This window comes from Suricata suricatta, chromosome 16 (genome assembly GCF_006229205.1).
Source record: "Suricata suricatta isolate VVHF042 chromosome 16, meerkat_22Aug2017_6uvM2_HiC, whole genome shotgun sequence".
Classification (NCBI taxonomy): domain Eukaryota; kingdom Metazoa; phylum Chordata; class Mammalia; order Carnivora; family Herpestidae; genus Suricata; species Suricata suricatta.
This window is the reverse complement of record NC_043715.1, coordinates 14,793,288-14,805,026: the sequence shown is the minus strand read 5'-3', so window position 1 is coordinate 14,805,026 and position 11,739 is coordinate 14,793,288. Positions and strand designations below refer to the sequence as shown.

The window sequence follows — 11,739 nt, the reverse complement described above, 5'->3', positions numbered from 1 at the left end:
TTTCCATAAGGAAACAAATGGAATATTTTCATAACGAATAGCTATTGTAGGAGTAACCCCTATTTTATTCTTCTGAGCACTTATCTTTAATTCTGTTGCAAGTTTCCTCTTATTTTCACCCTCATTGTGTTTGGTTTGCCTGTATATTTCACTGGGAGGCAGGATAGAAAAATGACTGAGTGTAAGGATGCGGGATTCAGATACATCTGGACTCTTATCCCAGCTTCACTCATTTCAAAATATGTGGTTTTAGGCAAATTATGAGACTTCTCTGAATCTCCTTTTCCCTATCTCTGAAACAGGAGTAAGCATAAATACCTACCTCACCAACATTTTGTGGAGATTGAGTAATCCACATCAAATCCATAACACACACTGGAGACGCTCAAAAATGATGGCTACTATTAATGTTTTGTGGAACGCGGTCTTGTCAAGTGTTGATGTTTTACTGACCACATACAGGGAATACCTGTTTCCCGTAATTGACTAGATTTACCTACATATAGCAGCAAGGATTTAAAGAACTCTAAAATATATTACTATGCAACCACTACCTCTCCAGTTTCTACTCCTTCTCTACTCCCTATCGAAGATCTGGTACCTTCAATAATAACATGCACTACAGATGGACCTGGGGCTCTATTTTCTTTTTTAAATAATTTATTAAGATACCATTGTTAAAAAGACCCTGAGGCACTCTGCTTTAAAAAGGGTGGGAAGGGATATTAAAATGATAAAGCATTCCTCCTGGTGTTCCTCCTTCATTCTTAGCTGAAACGTTGATGACCAGGGAAGGAAGTTAAATGCTTGTATCTTTGCTCTCTCTGCCCTTGCATGGTGCATTCTCTTAGATTTTATAAATCCATGGAGGATTGGGGCATTCCACATCAGCAAGATCATCAGGGTCCTTAGAGTCCCCCAGGGGCAATGACAGAAAGCAAACTGTACATGATGCACAAAATTCACTTAAACTACATATGGACAGTATGTAAGATTGCAAGTAGTAATCAATCACAAGGATTCCATTTCAGGACAATTCACCGCTTGACACACTAGCCTACCACATCTAAGCTTGATATAAAGACAGTATTTTTGAGTAATACGTCAAGGCACCCTCTTTTGTGCCTTCAGAAAGCAAAAGTACAGTCTAGGTTCTCCTTGGAGCATCATTCATTCACCATCGAGGGGCCATCTTCGGAAGGAAGCATGTTAGCACAGATGGCTACCATTAGAGAAGAGACTTGTGGTTTGATCTAAGTACGTGTCATCAATGTTTTAAAAATAGTGGACCCAGGTCTCCTTCTGGGGAAGTTGGGGAGGAAATAGAAAAAAGTTGTTTGGTTGAACACTGACTCTTTGAGATATGGGAAGGGGTTGGGGAATGAGTCACCATATCTGGGCTCATCGAGTAACTGAGACACAACAGCAGTCAGAATAGTGGTGGGCAGGCCATAGCAATAACAGAGGGTCTTCTCAGGTCTTAAAATCTGCTCATATGCCATACATTGCTTCTCCCTGTTTGAAGTGAATAAGAGTAATGTAGGACATACATGGAACTCAAGAACAAGTAAGCCAAAAGGCCTATCAGAAAACTACCATGCCAACTAATGAATACCAAATATAATTTGAACATTAATATCTATAACCATTTCTCTAGGCTTCTTTCTAGCCAAATGCTCTGTTTTATGTTATTTAGACAGTATCTTTCAAAGAGCCTTTGTGGGATAATGGTTTTCTCAGGAGTGAGACTTCTCCTTTCCTTATAAATGTTTAAGACGCTGCTACAGTTCTTTAAAACTACAAACACATGTGGAAAACTATCTAAGATGTCAAAAAACTAAGTTTGAGGAGTTTGACAGAGAGATCAATTGCATTGTCTCCAAGGTAGGTTGGTGTAAGGTGTTTTTAATAGGTTAATTAATATGCTAAAGATCCAGATGAAGACTGTAGCCCCTTCATTTTTTAACAACTTTTAAATTTCAGTTATATAATTAAGAGTGGTAGGTATTTTCACAGAGTTGTACAATCATGACTGCATTCTAAGTTGAGAATATTTTCAGTACCCAAAGATGAAACCCCGTACCCATTTGTAGTTACTCCCATTCTTTTCTCCTCCCTGCCGCAACCCTTGGAACCATGAGTCTACTTCCTGTCTCTACAGATTTACCTATGCTGGATATTCCATGTGGATGGAGTCCTACAATATGTGGTCTTCCCTGACTAGACTCTCTCACTTAGCATAGTGTTTTCAAGGTTCAAGCACATTTAACATGTATCAGTACTTCATTTCTTTATAGCTTCACTTTAAAAAACTTCTGTGTGCACACTATCATTGCACAGAGAGCTGGAATGTCAGCTTGGGATAGATGTGTTCACATTCTGACTATTGGACACTAGCCTATTATTGAACTTAAGGTAACATGATTTAGTTTCTTCTGGTCTGCCATGTAGATTCCTTCCAGATTCTCAAATTCTTGAATGGCTCCTGCATATAATATGAAATATTGTTCTTTATGAGTTATTTATATTAGGAAATATAAAGTGTCATTGACAAATATTTTATGAAAATAATATTGGCTATTCCCAACATTCTGGATTATATGAATTTTTTTTCATGGAAAATTGCTTGGAGGGGAAATGACCACACATTATATAAATGCAGTGTGACTTTAGGGAGGAGCTACAAAGGAAACATGAAGAGCTCAGAATCAGAAGGGAGGTGATCTGTACCTCACTACTGCCCCCACCACTGGAGACCTTGAGATCATGGACATATCACCTAGCCTTTTAGTTTCTGTGTCCCCTTCTGTAAAATGACCATAGCTCTTCCAGGCTTCAAACCTTCACTGGTACACCTACTGGTTGAGAATCAAATGCCAACTTCTTAGCATAATCATCTGAGTGTCTCATGATATGGTCTCAGCTCACTTCTTTGGCACCATGTCTCCTGTACTCACAGATTTGGGCCATACTCCTTAGTACTGGCATATGTGCACCTCTTTCTTTGCTAGTCACTCCACTTGGCATGCCTTTTGTCCTTCCCCTTCCAGGAAACTCCTCTCCTGTCCTTCCAGGCCTCATCAGATGTCCCACTCCCCGATGGAAGGCTTCTCCAAATTCTACAAGCAGAGTTATCAGATTCACCCCCAGATCCTATTGTGCCATAATTATTTATTTCCACATCTGCCCCAGCACCTCCCATATCAAATCTTAGACATTCTTCACAAACAGCATTTCTAAATACCCAAACCCTATCGCCAGGTCTAAGCTATTGTAGACTTCTTTATAAATGTTTATTAAGTTTATAAATTAATGAATTTGAGAGAATTGGCCTTAAGTTACTCATCCACTTCTCTCCATCTTCATGTCACCATCCTAAACTAAACTACCATATTGCCAAAGTACCCTTTTCTTCTTCCTTCTAACCCATTCTCTACTCAGAAGACCGAGAAGTTACATAAGAGTCCATTGTGACCTAATACACATGGAGGAGGTTTGCAAATTCTAAAAGTACTATATACATATAAGGTTTCTAATTGTTCAATTTTATGCCTGTCCAATTTTGATATTTAGAATAGAAGTGATTAAGGGTAAATGTTGCATTATTTAAGATAATTGGAAGGATTCTGAGCTGTCACAAAATTAGGGCTGAGAACTATAGGAAGTAGGATTGTTTTCTCAAGCCTGTGCTCCACACCCAGAGCCTTGAAACTACCTTCAGCCTTTTGGTCTTCTTTGGTGTCCACTCCAGAAATTCTGTAGTTCCTGCCAATGACCCTGAAATCACAGAGTTCAGGTTAAGTCTCTCCCACCCTTACCAATGGCCTTTTCTATTGTGTGTAATGTTGAGTGTAGTGGCTAATGTCACATCCATTCTAAATCACTAGGACACTTTCCTTTGCCCACTTTTGTCACTGCATTTCTCCTCTCTCTTTCTCCATTCTGCTGTGCTCCTAAGTCTGCTTTCCTTATTTAGTTTCCTTTTTGGAAACTACTCTATAACTTCTTGCATCTGTGTTTTTCCCATAAAATTGACCTTATTCTTTCTTCTGCCAAAAACTTTGGCATCTTCTAATAATAAACAATGTAAATAGAAGTATGAAATTGCTAGTACACTGTGATTCCAACCTTTATAGCTACCCCATAAAGAAGCCACTGAAATTAAAATGACCAAATCCATCTGCTTCTCTGCATCTTAGATTAAGGCACTGTTATATCTTGTGCCTGGACTGCTGCAGAAGTCTTCCTATTTCCATTCTTCACTCATATAGTTCATTCTCCATACGGAATTCTGAAACATATTCTTAGAATTTTTTTTTTGAGAGAGAGAGAGAGAGACAGTATGAACAGGGGAGGTCAGAGAGAGAAGGAGTCACAGGATCTGAAGACAGGCTCCAGGCTTTGAGCTAGCTGTCAGCACAGAGCCTGACGCGGGGCTCGAACCCACAAACCATGAGATCATGACCTGAGCCAACGTCGAACACTTAACCGACTGAGCCACCCAGGTGCCCCTGAAACATATTCTTAAAAAAAAAAAAGAATCTAATCTGTCACAGCACTTCCTTGGCTAAAATCCATAGAGTTTTCCCATAGCATATAAAATTGAGTTCAGACTCCATAACCTAACCTATGGCCTCATTGTGACCTGACCTTGACCTCCATCTTGTTTTTTACTCTCTTCCCTGCCACAAGCAAACCCATTACTTTGTACCATCTGTTCCTTCAGCTTGGAATGTTCTTCGTTCAGTGTCTCCAATATCCAGCTCCTGATTTCATTCATTTCTCAAATTATATGCCATCTCCTCAGAAAGCCTGTTTCTGCCACCCAACCTAAAATATCCCACTGTATTAATCAGGATGAGTCAGGTTGTGCTGTGCTAATAAGCTTTCTAACAGAAAAAGTATTTGTCTCTCGTATTATTTTATTTAGGCTGCCAAAGCAAAATACCCCGGGCTGGGTAGCTTAAACAACAGAACTTTCTTTTCTTATAGATCCAGAGACTAGAAATCAAAAATCAAGGTGTCTTTAAGTTTGGTTTCTCTTAAGGCCTCTCTCTTTGGTTTGAGGATATCTTTTCACTGTGCCTTCACATGGTCTTTCCTTTGTACACACATATCCCCAGTGTCCATTTGCGTGTCCAAATCTCCTTTCTTACAAGGACATCTGTCACTTTGGATTAGAGCCCACTGCAATGGCCTCATTTTACCTTAATCACCTCTTTAATGGGCCTATCCCCAAATATAGTCAAATTCTGAGGTGCTGGGGTTAGGGGTTCAACACATGAATTTCAGAAACATAATTCAGTTCATAGCATCCCCTCACTCAAAGTCTGCTGAGGGGCCAGATAACTCTCCGTGACTGTTGTTGTCCTCCATTCTTAGAAATCCATGCTCCTACCATTTTAACACAAGGCCTCTTTCAGGATTGCCACAGAAGGGTTAAAAAAAGTTCTAGAGTATCTCACACTGAGAAATAAATGATCCAACCAAGGAGTGATATGAGTCACATCTATTCCCATTTCTTTGGCCACATTACATCACATGGTCATTTACTTCAAGGTAGGTGGGAAGTACAAACTGTACGTGCCCTGAAAAAGAAGAGAATGGATTTTGGTGAATGGTGATAATGCCTACCATACTCAAGGGTCAATTCTACAACCTAGAGTAGAAAACGGAACCTATCAACTTGTCTACGATAATTAAAAAATGCACTGAGCCTTTTGCCCTCCAAGAATGGCGTTGGTGCTTCAGGAAAAATCAACCTAATAATATCAATTCCTGATTTCTCAATGGACTTCAGAACCCTCCAACTCAATTGCTTCCATGCATATTAGTTATCTCCTATTGTTCTTGTCCATTAGGTCCAGTCTGGATGTATTTACTACCTGCCCAGTCCACATGGTCTTGTCAGCCACTCTAGTCCCTTTTCACTCATGTCTGAGATGTCCCCATCCATTGGACTTTCTCCTGGGCCAATATCAACCTGAACCATTCTACCACACATTTAGATCCAAGCCATAGACCCCTGCTAAGAGAAGTCATCAAAGCAAGTATATGTGGCATCCCATGGAAAGATGCTGTGATATTTCAAGGTGACTTTGTAGCTCTTGAACAGATCTTGAATTCACTTGTGCCATCCTCTTAGCCCCAGGCTGGCCCATCTCTGCTATTTGCTGCTGACAGCAAACCATCAGGGAGCATCGCCCAGCTTATCCAGCCCTCTCCACTCCCACCTTCTCCACAACTCCTTATTTCCCAGCTCTTCAGCTTTTCAGTTCCATCTCTATGCTGCTTCCTCTTTTACCACAAGATACACACATTCTCCCCTAACTTGCCAAATTCTGCACTCAATTTTGCTTTTACTCAAATTACCATCTGCATCCTCCTTCATTTCCTGGTCAGACTTCCTGAGCAGGTGACCCCTACTCACTGCTTCCAGTCCTTTATTTTCCTGTTACTTCTCTGCCTTCCACACTTGTATTCTGCTGGAAGATAGCCAGGACCTTCTACTTCCTCGCTTCCTGAAATCCACCTTCTCCTTGGCTTTGGGAATCCCACATTTTGCTGACTCAGCTCCCACCTCTCCTACCATCCTTTCTGTTTGCTGCTCCAGAATGAACCTCTAAGCCACTCGAAGCAGATGGCTAACCTCCAGTCCCTCAAGCAACAAAGCTACTTTTTTCTCTTCATATTTGCCCTCACTGTTCCCCCCATGAAGAATGGCTTCTCTACTCCTTTCAGACTACCTAGTCTCACCAACCCTATGAAGATTCATTCTTCCCATTAATTCTTTACTCCCAGCCACCATGATCACTCCTCTGAACCTAGAACATCTAGACCAGGGGCTGCCTAACTCTCTTGGTAAAAGACCAGATGGTAAATATTTTAGACGGACTATATAGGGTTTCTAGAATTTATCATATCTGCCATTGTAAGGAGAACGCATCCATAGACAAAATGTAAATCAAAGGGCATGACTGTTTCCAATAAAAATTTTATTTATTTATTTATTTATTTATTTATTTATTTATTTATTTTATTTTATTTATTTATTTTGAGAGAGGAAGAGAGTACGTACATGCTCATGCAAGCAAGGGAGGAGCAGAAAAAAGAGAGAGAGAGACTCCCAAACTTCAGTCTGACAGACAAGCTCTAGTCTGTCAGTGTAGAGCCCCACATGGGCTCATTTCCCCAAACCTGAGCCAAAATCAAGAGTCAGACGCTTGGGGCGCCTGAGTGGCTCAGTCAGTTAAGCATCTGGCTTTGGCTCAGGTCATGATCTCACGTTTTGTGGGTTTGAGCCCCATGTCGGGCTCTGTGCTAACAGCTAGCTCAGAGCCTGGAGCCTGCTTCAGATTCTGTGTCTCCCTCTCTCTCTGACCCTCCCCTGCTCATGCTGTCTCTCTCTGTCTCTCAAAAATAAATAGATAAACATTTTTAAAAATTAAAAAAAAGAGATGCTTAACCAACTGAACCACCCAGGCGACCCCCAAATAAAGCTTTATTTACAAACACAAGTAACAGTCCAGTTTGGATCCATAGGCTATAATCTGCCAACCCCGGATCTAGCTTAAATTTTTAGCCTTAATTTTTTAAAATAGCATGTTACTTTACACATATGAAATCTCATCATCCAACTAAATTATAAAGTTCTTGGAGGTGAAAACTCTTTTTCATACTAAGAGTATGTTGCAATCCATTTACCCAAACTCTGTAAGCACTGCTAGGTATTCAGTAAGGAGAGGGAATGAGTGGTCTATACAGCTGGGTGCTGTGTGGTGGGAGCACCCAGCCGAGCTCCCAGAACACATTAGGAGCTCAGTGTTGTCTGTAGTCTTCCCTCCTAAAAAACGCTTCCCACATCAAGGCCTCTTGAAAAGATTGGAAACCAAGAGCAACTCTCCCTGCACACCCGGAGCCTCCCAGCATTCCCAGATTTGCTCTGTAGTTGCAGCAGGACATCCCTTCACAAATTTCCTGCGGTTCCCATTTCAGAACCACAGCAGCTTCCTGGCACAGCCCTACCTGATGGAGGCGTACATCTAGACACACTGCATAACCTTAGTATTCTGGGACGGCACATCTACATGGGAAAGTTTCTTTAAACCTAGCTGCCTCACTATTAAACGTGTGGAAAGTATCTCATAAGCTGCAAAGAAAGAGTCACAAAGATTCAGATGTCCTCTCTCCTTTCGGTGCTATCTGATGGATTTCATCTGTGTCTGGGCTCCCTGTGCACCTCCGTGTCCTTATTATGCGTGCCAGGCTGGTCCTCGGGGGTCTCTGGCCTCTCTCCCTCCGAGCTGTGTGCACACGGGCCGGTGCTGCCTGCTTACTGCGCGCAGGCAGATCTGCCAGCACCAAGTGAAGGGAAGCAAATGAACTGTGAGCTCTGGACTTTGATGCCTTTGGGTTGGGAAATCACGGGTTTTATTTCCAGCCTCCTACCTCTGGGGTTTTTATGTGCTTAACGATTTCGTACACTTTGTAGTTATTTTGGTCCTCAGGAGGGAACGTGAGTGTAGCTGTCATGGAAAGTTGATAGACACCAGAAGGTTTCTCTCTTCCCTTTTTTTTTTTTGCATACAGTTTACCATGCTTATGAGGAGATGCTTACCCACCATTTTGGGGAGAGCAACAAAGCTGCTATTTTGTCAGTAGTTAAAATACAAAACAAAACAAAATTGTCTAGCAGAAGAAGGCAATTGAGCTGCCTGCCAGGCCTGCTTCCTTGGGGCATCTAGGAAAGAAAGTTCTGGAACAAATATATCTAAGATGTGTTCTGCACTGGACTCTTCCAAAACAGGTCAAAAAAACAAAAGCCACTGGCCTATTGGTTAAGAGCTTATCCTTCTGCAAAGTATGCTTTTCTCGTCGCTAAGATAGCAGTGGGTTAGGGCTGCCTGCCCTAGACTGGCTGGGGTGACGGGGAGTAACAGCAATAAATAAAATGTAAATGCCCCGGCTCGAGCACGTCCATTTACCACTATTATCTCATTTAATTCTGTCAGCAATCTGAGGACGTTGGGTACTGTTATTCTCCCACTTTTCAGATCAGAAAACTGAGGCTCAGAGAGGTCACCAAGCTAGCCAGTGACAAAGCAAGGCCTTTACCCTAAATTGTCCTGCCTCTCCACACTTGGTTTGTTTACATAGATTTGTGAGGAAGCTGGAGAATATTCTGGAACCCTAAGAAATATTAAAGAATGATGTTCTTCATCCTAAGACTCAGGAGAAAATGTGCTGTTTGGAGGAGAGAGAAGGAAATTACAAGTGGTCTTTGGCTTGGCTCTCCGCCCTACTACTTGTCCCTGTCTGCTGGTGTCAGAGCTCCATGTCCCCTCTGTCCTGCCAGCCCAAGAACTTCTGGGGCCCAGCTCCCCTCTGCTGGCACCCGTGTATCTAGAGCATTGGCATAAAGTAGGTACCAGGTCAGTGGTAGAATTCAATCCTCTGACAGTAGGGCAATTGTCATTAAAAAAAAAAAAAAGTGACAATACCAAGCTCACCGTCTGCGGTGTCCTGTTTCCAAAGCCGGAAACTTTTGTGGCTGGTGAGGCGGCAAACTTTATGGTAATAAGCTTTTTAAAGAAAGCATGGCCTACCATAGAGAGGTGGGAAGGAGAGCAGAATGAGTGAGGGGAGCAGGAAGTTGGTGGGGAGGCGTTTGGGGTGTCTCACAGATGGTTTATGATGTCACTCGGAGCCCACAGTGGGATTGTAGAGCCTTGTAATTCCTGGCTGCCTCTTCTGTGCGTGACAGTGGGGCTTGCTAAACAGCAGACAGAAACCAAGCATGGGTAGGCAGGGAAGGTTGTTGGGATAATATCCACAGGATCATCGCCGCCCCTCAACGTCAGCAGGGGAAAAATTGTCACTACATTAAAGGAAACATGAAACCAGATTTCCAAAGGAAATGCTCCCCACTAACTCTGAAGTGATAGGATGTGGATCCGTGGCTGTCAATGGACTTTTATATTCAATAAATAAATGCTATGTAACTTGCCACCTTCGTCGTTATTAGAATATTTTATTTAAGTGGCAGGAGCCGCACTATTCGCTGCAGCAGCAGCTCCTGGGTTTGGTTCAGTTTATGTTGACGTCTTCTGGAGCCAAGGCACTGCAGGCTCATTTGGAATGCGGTTTTTCAATAAGGAGTCGTTAGCCCGATGGGCTGATTTGGATGATGAATTCCATATCAAACGAGACTCAGTGTCTGTCTTCTGAATCTCAGGCCCTCAATTTAGAGACAGAGCTGAGAATCTTTCTTTTCAGTCATTGTATCCCTGTGGTTTGTCCCTCTTCCAGACCTCCAACCTTTTCCTCCTCCTTCTTTTCTCCCTCATTTGTACTGGTTGCTAGTCTCCGTCCAGCTCTCTCTGGAGATAAAGACTCGCTTTAGCATACAGCGCGCTCTCCTTAATGCAACCGAGTTCACTCTCATCATTTTAATAGTGGACCTAAGGTATGTTGCCATGTGAACAAGCCATCACGTCACCATAGCAACCAGCCAGATTGCAGCACACCAGTCTGAGGACTGGACCTTTTCCACCCCCACCCCCTTTCTCTTCCTCGCCTGGGCTCTTTTGTTAAATTTGCTGAAGTGCTCACAATAGGAAGATTCAGTCTGCTTTTTCAAGCGGGGTTTCGTTTAAACCTGTAAATTGTTGTATAAACAGAAAGGCCAGCGTGGCACTAGACTTACTTTCAAAGACGACTTGATGAGGACTTTGAATGTGAACCCCACCCCCACTCTCTGCCATGCCTTGCAGTTTGATCAAAAAAGGGACGATCACACGTATTGGTGGCATTTGGACTTAACCAACCCCCCGCCCCTGAGTTTCTTCTTAGCTTCCCCCAGCAGGGACTCCGTGACTCTCCCGCGCAGGCCTGGTGACCATGGCTAAGCCCTCAACTACGCTCGGAAGCCCTTTACAGTTTCTGAGCTCGGTAGGACCCGAATTAGACCCAATTAAAGATGTGGATTCTCCTTCTCCGTTTCCTATTGCCAAGTAACCTGTGCTGGTTCCAATTCCAACCGCGTGGGGAGCGCAGGGATGTTGAAAGGACAAATGATAAAGGGACGTGTGTCGTGTCCGCCTGCCCATATTCATCACCGTTGCTTGGCCTCTGATGCTCCTAACCTTCTCGTCTTTGTTCGGGGAAGCATAAAGAATCATTCTTCCAGGGCCTCACATCTTTTCCCATTTTATCCTCTGCTCTCTTGTGCATGGTGCATCTATTACCTTCTCTGGTCCTCATGCATCTCATCCCCCACCCCCGCAACGCAGCACCTCTCCTCTTCCCCTTCGGCTCCTGGCTCCTTCCACCGCGTTTACTGCTGAGCGCGTCCTGCGTGTGTGTCCGAAGGCAGGCTCAGCGCCGGTGAGCCTTGGTTGCTGGGTGGAGTGAACTGCCCTCCATGGGCAAGAAGGACCAGTTCAGCTCTGTGCATAAAATCACAGCAAACAAGCTTCAAATAACGCAGGACACTTTCATAATTGATTTATGCAGGGGCGCTGAAAGTTCTATTACCTTTTGTTTAGCTCAGGGGGCCTGACTCTATGCAATCCATTGCTGAAACTAATTACAAGATATAATTAAACTGTGACACAAAGATATTATACCGTTAGTTTACTAATGACACCGCGAAGCTGTACCACCAGCACAGGACAGTGATTACGCTTCATTTATTATTTATCCTTTTGCTAAATGAGACGCTGACATTTTCAAAAATTA

The 11,739-nt window shown here is 42.9% G+C and overlaps 1 long non-coding RNA gene across 1 annotated transcript; it reads right to left on the bottom strand.

Annotated features, from left to right (window-relative positions):
- Nucleotides 1-1,295: 1,295 nt before the first annotated feature.
- On the bottom strand, nucleotides 1,296-9,616 carry LOC115281166. Its single transcript, XR_003904135.1, has 5 exons — nucleotides 9,510-9,616; nucleotides 5,466-5,588; nucleotides 3,716-3,777; nucleotides 2,958-3,119; nucleotides 1,296-1,515 (listed from the first exon to the last, which is right to left on the bottom strand). It is a non-coding gene; the product is annotated as an uncharacterized LOC115281166 (long non-coding RNA).
- Nucleotides 9,617-11,739: the final 2,123 nt, after the last annotated feature.